The 13,773-nt window shown below is 40.6% G+C and overlaps 1 protein-coding gene and 1 long non-coding RNA gene across 3 annotated transcripts in view; one reads left to right on the forward strand and one right to left on the reverse strand.

Annotated features, from left to right (window-relative positions):
* Positions 1-341: 341 nt before the first annotated feature.
* On the reverse strand, positions 342-6,965 carry LOC121393624. Of its 2 annotated transcripts, XR_005961199.1 has the most exons (3): positions 5,608-6,965; positions 2,768-2,992; positions 342-1,834 (listed from the first exon to the last, which is right to left on the reverse strand). It is a non-coding gene; the product is annotated as an uncharacterized LOC121393624 (long non-coding RNA). The 2 variants fall into 2 exon arrangements; XR_005961198.1 differs by having other exon boundaries at positions 342-2,992.
* Positions 6,966-7,581: 616 nt separating this feature from the next.
* Positions 7,582-13,773, forward strand: part of fbxo10.L (F-box protein 10 L homeolog) — a 49,783-nt gene continuing 43,591 nt past the window's right edge. The window contains exon 1 of the mRNA XM_018256498.2: positions 7,582-8,215. The gene's annotated coding sequence lies outside the window, so the exon portion shown is untranslated. The remainder of the gene's footprint in view (positions 8,216-13,773) is intronic.

Raw genomic sequence — 13,773 nt, forward strand, 5'->3', positions numbered from 1 at the left:
AAAACAACAGTTAATATAGATAACAACATTTTAACTTGCAGTGTAAATGAAGCTTTCAGTTGTACTATTTTGGACAATGCTACATAGAGTTTAAAACCACAAATTGTGATAAGGTGTGCTTACTGCTTTAGAATCACAATTGCAATACGAGTAGATGTCCAATGCACATGTGACTAAACCAAGTGTTTTTTTTATAGGTACAGAGACAATGTCCTGTCTTGAATGCACATTATGATACTCCTCAGTCCCAAAGTAAATTGCTTGTTGCAATTAAGGATCATTATAGTGAAATATAGAAATGTAAACACATATTAGAGTAAAGGGGGACAGGGAGAGGTAACCAGATATCAATAGCCTTTATTTGGAATGCTGCCCAAAATTGCACAATTACACAAGGTGAAGTTTTACCAGCAAAATGATGCTTCATTGCTTCTTTGTAAAAATATAAGTACTTCAATAGCATTAGCAGTAACTGTCTAGTGTTTCAAAGCCCTTTATCCACAATAGTTCCCAAATCCTTAGTTCAGAGGACACAATCCCATTTAGGGCATATCCATCATTCATGTTTGCACAAATGCATTTATTAGCATTGAACCTCATTTAACTGGTCAATCCCAAAATGTATTTATACAAAACTGCGAAGTGGAAACATCTTGCACAAAGCCTATTGTTTTGTAATCTGTCCTTGTAAAGGTAATATACCCCATTTTTACCATGGGCTCAAACAAATGAACGACATTAAAATAAATTATTTATTTAACAGACATACCAGGTTCAACAGACAGATCAGACATTCCAATTGGGTGATTGCTGGGACCAGTTCTGTAATGAATCCCATCCATGTTCCAATTTGAAGTCCAAATGTTTTCCAAAGAATCTGCTTACCACTCACAATAGAAAACAGAGGGACTTCAGGTCCCAGAATCCCATCAATTCACATAGAAACAAGGATGTAGGAAACCGGTTCCAGCAATCACACAGACAGACTATAATGGTTTGCTTTCAGTCTGTGGAGCCAAGTATTTTTGGAAGTTCAGATACTGTTTTTTTCCACTTTTTAAAATAACTCCAAAAAAATTAGCTCCAGTAAAAAAGGGATACATTTCCCTTTAAAAGCTTACACTACTCATTTTATTATTATTTATATGGATGTATGACTTATTTGGCTAGATTTGGTTTATATTATTTGCTAACTATTTCAGCATGAAAAAGCATGGCTGAACTGTAGTCCTATAAATGAATTATCACTTATATTACTGGCACTGGCCTCCCACTTATTGCACTTACAATGCATTTGGTGCAAAGAAATTAGGCAATGGCCTTCTTCTTAACAGTAGAAAACAGCCCGGACAGTTTAGCAATGCTGCCAACTATTGCTGGCAAGCATCAAATGATAAACCTACAGGATTGAAAGCTTGTTTCCCACAATTATAGTTTCCAGTTACCCTGTCATAGTGTGCTTTGCATTTACATGCCATGGTATTGGATTGTCCATCTGCTTTGAAAGAAGAGCAACTGTCAATATATACAAAGCTGCTGTTAGTGATCGTCACAATGTGAAAAGTCATGTGATGAGATAAGAATGTGCCAGGACTTCAGAATTTGCTCAACTCAGAATTCAGAATCCAGTTCTACTTAACAGGCAGCACTGTATTAAGACGAAGGTGTAGCTCATGGCACTGCATTCTAGGAGAGCAAAGAGTTCTGATGTTCAGAGAATACTGCATGATTTCTTGCAGTTACTGCACGGCAGTTTCAATCTCCAGCAGGGTAGCGTAAGAACTACTGATTGTGAATCTTCTCTTGAGAACCATGTTGCTTCATTTGTATGTTGCTGTTGGTTAAGAAAAAAAGGTTGGAAGCAATACTACAGTATAATTTTTGTATGAAATACTGCTGTTTTATGCAGAATTCATGCAAAGAAATTGACAGATGAAAGAGGCGAGGCAAACAAAAAGAGACTTTCTTTTATTGATTCTTTTTACTGTGTATGAATTGAGAAATGAATAGAAATGAATAAGAACTGTTAAACATGGAGTGACTAAATGGAAATAGAGTTTAAATGTTTTGTTATGAGCTTGCTAATTTTAAAATATTTACCCAATTTACTTATTTAGGCAGTTATATAATAATATAATAGTTATATATTTCTTATATGACCAATATATTATGCAAAGTTATTCAGAGTATTTCTTCTGTATCTGAAGATCTATCAGTACAATCCAATAGGGTAGGATTACTAATACTTACACTCACTCACTAATTTACACTTTGCGCTTACCTGCGGCAAGCTGGCAAACCTGGAATTTGGGAGAGACTGTCACTTGGATTTTATAGCGAAGTGCCCCCACCTAGTGGCCATTGAGGAATACAACTCAGGGGGACTCACTAAGAAATTAAAGATCAGGAATTTGCAGCAATAAAAAGCCTAATCTAGAAAGAGAAAAATGCATCTAATACAATAAAACACTTCTGCAACAGGGGCAAGTGGGGTTCTATCTGACCAGCAGATAAAACAGTCTGACCTTGAGTTATAGCAGTCCAACAGTTAAAGCCAATTGGAATTAATAAATGCAAAGTTCATTTCCATGCAATATGTCGCTTTCCAAGAGTTTTTTAATCATGGTATCTCTACCTAATGAAAAACGACTTATCCTTGGATGGGATAGCTTTTCTCACATAGCAGGTAAACAAATAAGAGCTGGCCTCACACAGTGGCCACACACTTTTACTTCTGCCAATAGCCTCCATTTGGTTGGTTGCTCACCAGAGTGCTCTCAGGGGTTGGCAAACTGGAGTTTGCAGGCAGATCTGCAGCACTGACACTCTTCACAATGGCACTGGTCACCTCCAAGATATCTAGCAGCGTGGCCTTTTCTCCTGGCTGATCATCTGCTCACCTGGCTCTTTCTGGCTGGGAGTTGCAGCACAGGATCCTCTAGCCCAGTGCTGTCCAACTTCTGTGGTCCCGAGGGCTGAATTTTTTTCTGGCCTACATAGTGGAGGGCCGATAATGGAAGCCAGTGTTGACAACTCCCTGTTTTTAAACCACAACCACTTTAAACCACACCCATGTAACCACAAGATCATGTCCACATTAATTGTGGTAGCACACCAAAAAACCAAATGGTTGGTGCTCACTGCAGGGATAACACTATCACTCATATGTGAAAAAAGTTGTCATATTAAGATATACATTTAAATCCATATGCCTCCTCTTCTCCTTGGATAACACAGTACCCCCAGTACATGATTAAACACCTTAGGGTCCCCTAATAATTTATTTTCAAATCCAACAAACCCCCAGAACAAATACCAGGCTCATGTTCCACAGGCAAAGCAGGACACACGCAGGCAGAGTAGGGCACACGCAGGCAGAGTATGTCACACACAGGCAGAGCAGGGAACACACAGGCAGAGTATGTCACACACAGCCAGAGCAGGGAACACAAAGGCAGAGCAGGGAACACACAGGCAGGACAGGGCACACACAGGCAGAGTATGTCACACACAGGCAGAGCAGGGCACACACAGGGAGCATAGGGAAGGCAGAACAGAGCAGGAGACAGGAAAATCAGGACCACTTTAATGTGTACTACATACAGTGACACAGTGCTGGTGTCACCTTAGCATTTTGTATAAAGTGTAAACAGGTGAACAATGTGGGCAGTTTCAGTCTGGGTCTCAAGTGTGAACAGTACAGGGCTTTAGGGGTGTGAACAATACAGGGGATCACAGGTGTGAACAATACAGGGGATTAGTCTGAATTTGAGGTTTAAACAACACAGGGCCAGTTAATCTCTGTAGTGACACCATTTAAATCTTACAATGGTAACCAAACAGCAGGTAGGTTGGGTCCATAGAAGGGGGGGGGGGTCGCGGGCCAGATGCAGCCCGCCAGTTGGACAGCCCTGCCCTAGCCTATGGTGGCCCACCCTGTAGCTTGGGTTCAAAAAACAGACTTTCCCTGGGTCCTCCTCCTGGGACTCCTAGCAAACCTTAGGAACTTCTCTCACCTCTCAGCCAATTGGATCACAACCCTGCCTGTAACTGGGCTGAATGATGTCTCAAGAAAGAGAAGCCAATGAACATGATCCGGTTGGCCTGAAATGAAGTGGAGGAAGATTTCTCTGATCTTCAACACACTCATGGCCAGGAAGATTAAAAGCAGGCATACCAAACTTTAGATTATTACCCTACTGTAAGAGTACATAAGGTACATACAGTTTACTTTTTTTTTTACTTTTTAGTGCCAGATAATAAATGATAACCATTTTATGCCTTTATTATTTTACCTGCAACTAGCTGACAAGTGTTAATCATTGATTGGTTGCTACAGGTTACTGCAAAGGTGCAAATTTGGCCAGTGTTGATAAATGATGGAGTGTGTCACTTCATTTTTTGTCCCCGTTTCACTGTTAAATGTTATAACATGGAGATTGAATAACTTCATCCAAACACATCCAAGTATGTTTAAGCTTCTCAGCCTTAAGTGTTCACAAAAGAAAGCCACATGGGGCAAATTTACTAAAGAGCAAAGTGACTAACGCTGGCGAAAATTCGCCACCGCAACATCATTTCAGTACTTCGCCAATTTACTAACGGGCGCAGGCTTAACTCAATCGCTAGGCGAAGTTGCACTCTGGCGAAGGGACGTAACTGCGCAAACTAAGATGTGGATTTTACTGAACGTTACCTCTTGCGCCAGACTTGCCTTTGCCACCTCAGACCAGGCGAAGTGTAATAGAGTAGATAGGACTTCCTCAAAATTTAAGTGCATAAAAGTGCCTATGATTAAGTATCTGAGAGATATGAAACGCGTAAGGCAGTGAGGTTGTATCCTTGTGTTCTACAATAAACTAATATATGATTTGACAAGCCTGCCTGTAAGACTGGTCTCTGTTAGTGCCTGCCCTTTTTCTTTATAAGGACTTCCTCAAAATTTAGTTGAAAAATTTTTTAAGTCCCAAAAAAAGCTGGTGCCTTTTCCTTTTTTCAGGGTGATGGGCTGCAAAAGAGTGTAAAAATTTTCTGGGGTAACCGGCCTCCCCCCTACATTTCCTAACATATGTCACATAAACTATACACTGGGCTCATGTGTAGGGCATTATAACAACTCTATTTTCTTTTATTAAGGTTCCCTGGACTTGTGTAATGTAATGTATTTGCTGCAACATATACGTCCATTCAACTTTAACTTCCCGCCGTATGCAAATTAGCCAATGCTAGCGCAACTTCGCTCTGCTTGACGAATTAACGCTACCGCAACTTTGCCAGCGCTCGGTGCCCTGGACACAACTTTGCATGTTAGTAAATTAGCATTGTCTGGGCAAATTTTCGCTGGCAAAGTGTTGCGCTACCTGCGAGCCGTTGCTGGCGAATTTTCGGCGCTTAGTAAATTTGCCCCATAGCATGTAAACATATTTCATGCTGTTGCAGCCTTATTTCTGGCACTCTGAGCATCTCTATGCCTCCCCTTTGTATTACTTTAATTCATATTCCTGTAAACAATTCACATTTTTTAAAAATCCTCTGTACCTGCCTATGCCACTGACAATGTACAACAATTTCCTGATTTCCAGGGGCAGTCTGCATTGCATTGTGTACCTCCAATGTGGTCCTCTGGGGTTGCTTCAATTTCCCACAGAGTTGTGCTGCCGAGGACTGCTGGAATAAAACTTGCCAGGGCTCTACAAAGCTCTGGGCTACTACTGTGAGTCTGTGTTCTGCTGTAGACAGGAGTTCTGCCACCTGTAATAGAGTTAGGGTAGGGAGGAAAAAAACACCCTTCCAAAGTCCAATTAAATTGCCTAGTAAATAATAATAATAAGGGGTCGGTCATCATTCATTTTGCAGTGGAAGCACAGTATTCTTCTAACCTTTTATTCCATTGTACTTGACTATTTGCAGAATTTTGATTACCTTCTGAATCATTGCAACTTATCTTTAATCATTTATTTTGGATAATTTTCTGCAGATGACCTTTAGCTGTCTTTTCATCTTTACAGTAGTGAGCCCTAATTCCTTCTACACAGCCCAGCTCTGTCTTGCTTGCTGAGATGTGCCCATGAGATACAAAAGTTGACAACTGCAGATTTATCAAAATGTTTGATTAGAGTTTACCACAGAAAAACTCACTCACTTTTTATTCATTCCTGTGGGATTTTTAGAAATGTATTCATCAATGGGAGAAAGTTCACCATTTGATAAATACACTTTGAAAAATCACATAGGAATGAATAGAAAGCAGGGGGTGAGTTTTTTGTGGTAAACTCTGATCTCATATTTAGATAAATCTGTCCCAGTCATGGCTGCAGATTTTATTGCCCCATGTATGATCAACTAAAGAATAAGGGACGGGCAAGTTTTGGACACCTTTGCCAGTGGCTAAACCCGAATATTGGGGGCGGGGCAGATATTATTGGGGTGGAGCTGTGATCTTCGGGTTGGCATGATGACATGATGTCGTGCAGTTATGATGCCGGGTCAAGGTTATTGCATCACTTATATGCAAATGGATGGATTTCTGTCCAGTTTTCGCAATGTTTTAGTTTTAAACCCACACGGCTGGAAACCCTACATCTATCTATTCTGCTCGACGAGTAAGACCAATCCTTTAACTAAAGGTATGGGATGTATTATACAGAACTTAAGTTATCCAGAAAGCTCTGAAATACAGCATTGCTCATTTAGAAAAACTATTTCTTATTTTTGATTGATTTGCTTATTTCTGTTTCTTTAATCACTAGAAATGAACTGCACTTTATAATAACTACGCCATGTCAAGGTGAGTATCTTGGTATTTAATTGTTTTTTTTTTTTTATTTGGCCAGAATAATGTTCGGGTTTCACAAGGCAACCGAACAGAAAGTGGAGTCCAGAACAGGCCTTAGGGTTTAAGCACATGGGCAGATTCGGGGAGATTTAGTCGCCTGGCGACTAATCGCCTCTTCTTCAGGGCGACAATCTCCTCAAACTGCCTTCCACCTGCTAAAATGAAAAAACGCCTGCGGCAATGCACTTACGGCGCTTCGATTTCCGAAGTATACTCGTGAGTCAACTTCGGAAATCGAAAATGCTGCAAGTGCATTGCCGCAGGCATTTTTTCATTTTAGCAAGGGGAAAGCAGTTCGGGGAGATTGTCTCCCCGAAGAAGAGGCGATTAGTCGCCAGGCGGCTTAATCTCCCTGAATCTGCCCGTGTGCTTAAACCCTAAACAGAACTGTTCGGTTAAAAAACACAGGTGGCAACCCTATGCAGCTATGGATGGCGTAGACAGCTGCACATCTTCAGGCACAGTGTATTAACTGCAGTGCAAAGGGTTGCATATGTACTTGAGGCTCTGCTGGTGGTAATTGGGGACAATTTTATCTTACCTTTCCTGGCTGATACTTCTGCTGCTCCTGCTTCTAATACAGTGGCTCTCTGTGCAGTGGACACTTGGTTTCTCTGCCTTCTCACCTTGCTTCTTCTGCAGCTGTACTACTGCAGAGTCTCTTGTATTCTCCCTTTTATACCTTCATTCCTCCTCCTTCCAGTTTCCCACCCCTCAGGATGCTATTGTTCTCTCCCCGTCATCCCTCACTCAGCCCTCCCCTCTCCCCTCTCACCATGCTGTCTCTTGCTGGCTGCCAAACAAAGGGGCCTTATGGGGCCTCGCCAGCAATTGCTAGCTCGTCCAATATGTAGAGAGACTCCTCCTTACAGGATTCTCTCCTTCCCCCGGCGTCTCGATGGTGAATAGATGCTATATACATGGGGAACAACAGGAGGGGCTGCTCCAGCGATTCTTATTTCTCCAGTACTCTATGGTCAGTCCATGCATTAGCCGGGAACACACAGGCACTGGCAACAGCAGCGGCAACTGGGAGGCTGCAGCACCAACACCAGGCGTGCGCGTCCTGTGGCTGCTACTGGGTAACTTTGTGCATCGCAATAGATCCCTCTCTTCTCATTATTGTCATTGAGAAGTACAATCAGCTCCTTTCCTTTGGGCAGCCCAGCCAATGTGTGGGCTAAGATGGGATTTGGAAGCAGGACAGATAAGTGACAGACTAGTGCACTTGTAATGCTTGCAGAGCTACTACCTACCAAGCGGCAGCATCCTTGTGCGATTGTTTGGGATGTAGTGCTACAGAACTGAGCTGTTGTCTGCAGTCGCATTTGTATATCAGCTGCAAATGAAGAAAGTGCTGCCACCGGACGCTGTCATCATGTATGTACATTATGTTTATGGCTGAACGCTAATATACATATTCATGTGTTGCTGCTAGGTATATATATGTGTGTGTATCTGCTGTTACAGGCTTACTTTATTCACTTCTTGCGGTGAAAGGTGATCATGCCAAGAATATTCATGGAATGTTATTTTCACTGCTTGAATTCAGCATTAAACCCAGTACCTGCTTTGCACCACATCATTCCACGCTTCTCTGACTTTCATCCAACCTTGTGACATTAAACACACTGACAACATTCACTATGTGACTTTTTGATACTAAGAAGTACAGAATAGGCACCAATGATTTGCTTATACAGTCTTTGGGTATCTCTCTGCCACTGTTTGCTTGATCTCTCCTATTCAAATCTACACATGTGTGAAACAAAATAACCCATTTTTCTACATCATTACATAGTTAAATCAGGTTGAAAAAAGTCCATCACGTTTAACCCCTCCAAATGAAAACCCAGCATCCACACTTGATTTGCTTTTCACCGTTGGACCTGTTATCCAGAATGCTTGGGACCTGGGGTTTTCTGAACCCCACCAACCCCATGAGTGATGTGCAGGCCCGCCCGATACCCACGCGTCAGGCAGGTTTGGGGCCGACCTCACACTCTTCTCTTCAGGTGGCGGACAGGTGCGGGTTGTGATCTTCTCCTGCTCTCCCCACCTGCCACCATCAAATGCCGGCTTCCGACTTCCGGGTACTTCTTTTAAAGACGCTGCTCGCTCAGCCCCTTTTTTCGATGTCACCGGCAGGGCCGTTGGCGTGGGTCTATAAAAGGAACCCGAAAGTCGGGCGGGTGGTGGGCAGTAACGTAACTAGAGTCGGGCGGGCCCTGGTGCAGAGCGTGTAGCCAGAACCCACCCCCCTTCGTATGCGATTTTCCTATTGTAAACAGCAGTGCACGAGCTGCCGGAGTGCGGGCCCTGGCCCAATCGCACCCAGGGGTGCTTCGCCAATGAGGCAAGTTGAGGCTGTCGCCTCAGGCGGCAGCGCCCCACTAGGTACCAGGGGCAGCAAAAATGCTGCTCCTGGTACTTTAAGAGCAAATTTCCGGGGGAGGGGGGGCAGCAGCAGTTGCTGCTGCCTCAGGCAGCGGAGCGGCTAGGATCGCCCCTGATCGCACCCCTGCTCCCCCGGTACTTCTGCCACTGGTGGTGGGAGGTCGGGTGGTGGGCAGGTGTGAGTCAGAGAAATATAGAAGATGTATTAGAAAAATACCCAGACATTATGTCTCTCTACATGAAGGATTTGTGCAAAAGGCAGTTATTTTGTTAGATTTTTTTGTACTGGAATCAGTTATTTGAGTGAGCTCTAATTCATCTGCTAGGAAAGGAAGCCTCCCCTATAAGATATATTGGATCTGTCAATGAACATTTGACACCCAGCTGCTGCTTGAAGACAGAATGAAGAGAAACAGATGCTGAGAGAGGAATAGTGAACATAAACTTGATTATTTCAGAAATGGTAGAGAATGTTTAAAGGGGTTGTTCACCTTTCAAATTAACTTTTAGTATGATGAGAGTGATATTCTGAGACAATTTGCAATTGGTTTTCATTTTTTATTATTTGTGTTTTTTTACTTATTTAGCTTTTTATTCAGCAGTTCTCCAGTTTGCAGTTTCAGCAATCTGGTTGCTAGGGTCCAAATTACCTTAGCAACCATGCATTGGTTTGAATAAGAGACTAGAATATGAATAGGAGAGGCCTGAATAGAAAGATGAGTAATAAAAAGTTACATAGTTAGTTACATAGTTAAATTGGGTTGAAAAAAGTCCATCAAGTTCAACCCCTCCAAATGAAAACCCAGCATCCATACACACACCCCTCCCTACTTTTAATTAAATTCTATATACCCATGCCTATACTAACTATAGAACTTAGTATCACAATAGCCTTTGATATTATGTCTGTCCAAAAAATCATCCAAGCCATTCTTAAAGGCATTAACTGAATCAGCCATCACAACATCACCCGGCAGTGCATTCCACAACCTCACTGTCCTGACTGTGAAGAACCCCCTACGTTGCTTCAAATGAAAGTTCTTTTCTTCTAGTCTAAAGGGGTGGCCTCTGGTACGGTGATCCACTTTATGGGTAAAAAGGTCCCCTGCTATTTGTCTATAATGTCCTCTAATGTACCAGTAGCAATACCAATACATTTGTAGCTTTACAGAGCATTTGTTTTTAGATAGGGTCAGTGACCCCCATTTGTAAGCTGGAAAGAGTCAGACAAAGAAGGCAAATAATTCAAAAACTATAAATAAAAAAATGAAGACCAATTAAAAAGAAACTTACAATTAGCCATTCTATAACATACTAAAAGTTCATTTAAAGGTGAACCACCCCTTTAATTTATTGTATTTAGAAAGTTTCTTATTTTAGTATGATCAAGCTTATATTACATTTTCATTTTTGCAATAGTTTCCTGTTAAAATCACCAGACATCCTGTCTCTCTACATGCAGAATTTGTGCAAAGGGTAGTTATTTTGTTTGTACTGAAATCAGTTATTTGAGTGAACACTGACACATCTGCTAGGAAAGGAAGCCCCCTATAATCTTATAGGGGGCTTTCTTTCCTAGCAGATGTGTTAGTGTTCACTCAAATAGGGGTTGGATCTAACTGTCAATGAATATGACACCCAACTGTTGCATGAAGACAGAATGAAGAGAAACAGATGCTGAGAGAGGGATAGTGAAGATAAACTTGATTATTTCAGAAACAATGCAGAATTTTTAATTGGTTATATTTAGAATTTTTATTTCAGTATGATAAAGCTTATATTAAATTTTCACAGTAGTTCCCATTTAAGTTTACTAAAAAATAATTTAAACATTAATTAAACCCAAAAGGATTGTTTTGCCTTCAATAAGGATTCTTTATATCTTGTTTTGGATCAAGTACAAGATACTGTTTTATTATTGCAGAGAAAAAGGAAATTATTTTTAAAAAATTTTAATTATTTGATTAAAATAGACTCAGCGGGAAATGGCATTCCCGTAATTCTGAGCTTTCCTGTTCTACAATAGAAGGAATAGCACAGGTATGAGATCTATTGTTTTCATTTAAACAAAACCAAATATTTCTGTCTTTTTCTTTGTAATTATAGAACAGTGTCTTGTGCTTAACATCAACTACACTAGCATAAATCCATGCTGATGAGAAAAAAATTCTTTTTTTAGTAGCCTTTAGGAATATTGCTTCACATTATAAAAATACTCCTTATTAGGGATGGGCGAATTTGACCCGCTTCTGTCACCGACGCCCATTAAAGTCCAAAAGATTGGCGTGCGGCAAAATTTTTTTGACGCACAACGCCATACAAGTCTATGGACGTCATTTTTGCGGCGAAACAAGGTGAAAAAAATTCCCAAATCCCTACTCCTTATTTAGAAACCCAGGTACGAAGTATTCTGAAGAATAGGTACATATAAAATGCCTAGTTACACTTCTTGAATTTCTAACTTGTGCCTGGTAAGCGATATCACAGAAAGTTGCATAGTTTACTACATCCTTGGAACTACTTTGTGAATCATTTTTGTGCCACTGGAGTTGTGGTTATGCAATTAGATATAGAATTATATCTATAATTAGATATAGAAAGTTGTGTGGTTCAGCAACATAATATAATAAGCCTTGTTTACAAATGTGTGCAATAGATAGCATGAGCCAGTGGGACACAGATTTTTTCCCTTGGGTTTGCCAGTGAATTGAGTGGTTTATCCTATACGAATAACACTCGTGCCGAGTTTCATTTTTTTCCAATCAAAATATTTATTTTTCTGTCTTCGAGCCGTTTGACATGCTCTTCCTTGTTCTCTCCCCTTTTTATGTAACGTGACAATGATTTCAATTCTTAAATTAAATTTAATTGCATTTAAAGTAGTTGTTCTTTGCAGAAGTAAAGTCTATTCTTTGCAGTGTCTGATTCTTGCTGCCTAAATCGCTGTCAGGTACAGGTATGAGATCCGTTATCTGGAAACCCGTTATTTAGAAAGCTCTGAATTAGGAAAGACCATCTCACATAGACACCATTTTATCCAAATAATAAAATTTTTAAGAAGTATTTCCTTTTCTCTGTAATAATAATACAGTAACTTGTACTCAATCCCAACTATAATATAATTAATTCTTATTGGAAGCAAAATCAGTCTATTGGGGTTTTTTAATGTTTAAATAATTTTCTAGTATACTTAAGGTATGAAGACCCAAATTATGGAAAGATCCATTATCCGGAAAACCACAGGTCCCAAACATTCTGGATAATATGTCCAATACCTGTACTACATTCTGTAAGTGCCTACAATATTCTCTAAGAGTTGGAGAAAATGTGTCCTTTATTAAAATGTCTTGTATTAGGTGTAAGGTAAGGGCTAGGTTGAACTATTTTTTAGCATTTCCAATATCCACAAAAAAGAGGAGATGGGCCAAATAGTTTGTCACCAAAGTTATCCTCATTTCTCAATGAAATAGCATATAAACAGTGGCATGTGGTGTTAAACTAGTAGGAAAGTCTGGCAGGATCTCCTAGAAGAATATCAGCTCTCAGTAGCTTAGTCAGTGGTATCTGCTCTGTGGAACTTGTGGCATTAATAATTGTCCGCCGGCATGCACAGGGGAATCATGGCTTGCAGCCAGATTCTCATCAGTTCTGTAAGTGCTCTCCAGCAAATATAACACCTCTAGAACATTTTTGGAGAGCATACAAGAGCCCTTACCCCTTAAAAGCATCTTACAGGGAGGGTCAGGTGACACACTCAGTTTGAAATTTGGCTATGACTCTTCAGATGCTACTTACCAATCTCTATAAGCATGGATTATAATGGATCACAGTATTTTATTGGAATAAATTGGGATTAAATTCATGTAACTGTTTTTCCATTTCAAACCTCATTATTTTCTCTACGGCACAAATTGAAACTATTGATACTAATTTACCAAGCTTCTGATACCTGTCACTGGACAGCTTTGAGGCTAAAAACTACATTTTAGAAACAAAATAACTGGGGGTTAAGCACCTCTTGTGACTCAAATCACTTACTTTCTACTCCTTTCAAGGCCAATTTAACACATACACACTCAAGTCTCTTGCACTGTGTGCTTGGTGCTCAGTATTTTGGAAGACATATCATTTAGAAAAAAAGGCTTTTGGCGCACAAAGCCGATCCAAGGGAGACAAGCACCTAACTTTATATTATGCCAAAACCATACATATTCAGGGTTTGCCCCTTTGTCAGGTGATTCACCTGATGTAGGGACATGTCCCCAAAACGCTGTGTGGGAGATCGAATGAAGATGGTGGCATGATACTCTACTGAAAGTTCATCAGACCACTCATTTTTAAAGAAGAGGAATGCCAACTGCTGCTAACACTGGGAAAGGAGTCCACTTTCCTTTAACTTTCCAGGGGAGCAAAATGCAATAGTTTGAATCCCCTTGTGGTCTAATAGTAGCCATCCTGTGGGAGAAATACTTTATTTGTAAATGTACATTAATGCTCCCAAACAAACAGGAACTGGTTGACAGACGGCAGTGCAATCTGTT

Source organism: Xenopus laevis, chromosome 1L, assembly GCF_017654675.1.
Source record: "Xenopus laevis strain J_2021 chromosome 1L, Xenopus_laevis_v10.1, whole genome shotgun sequence".
Taxonomy (NCBI): Eukaryota; Metazoa; Chordata; class Amphibia; order Anura; family Pipidae; genus Xenopus; species Xenopus laevis.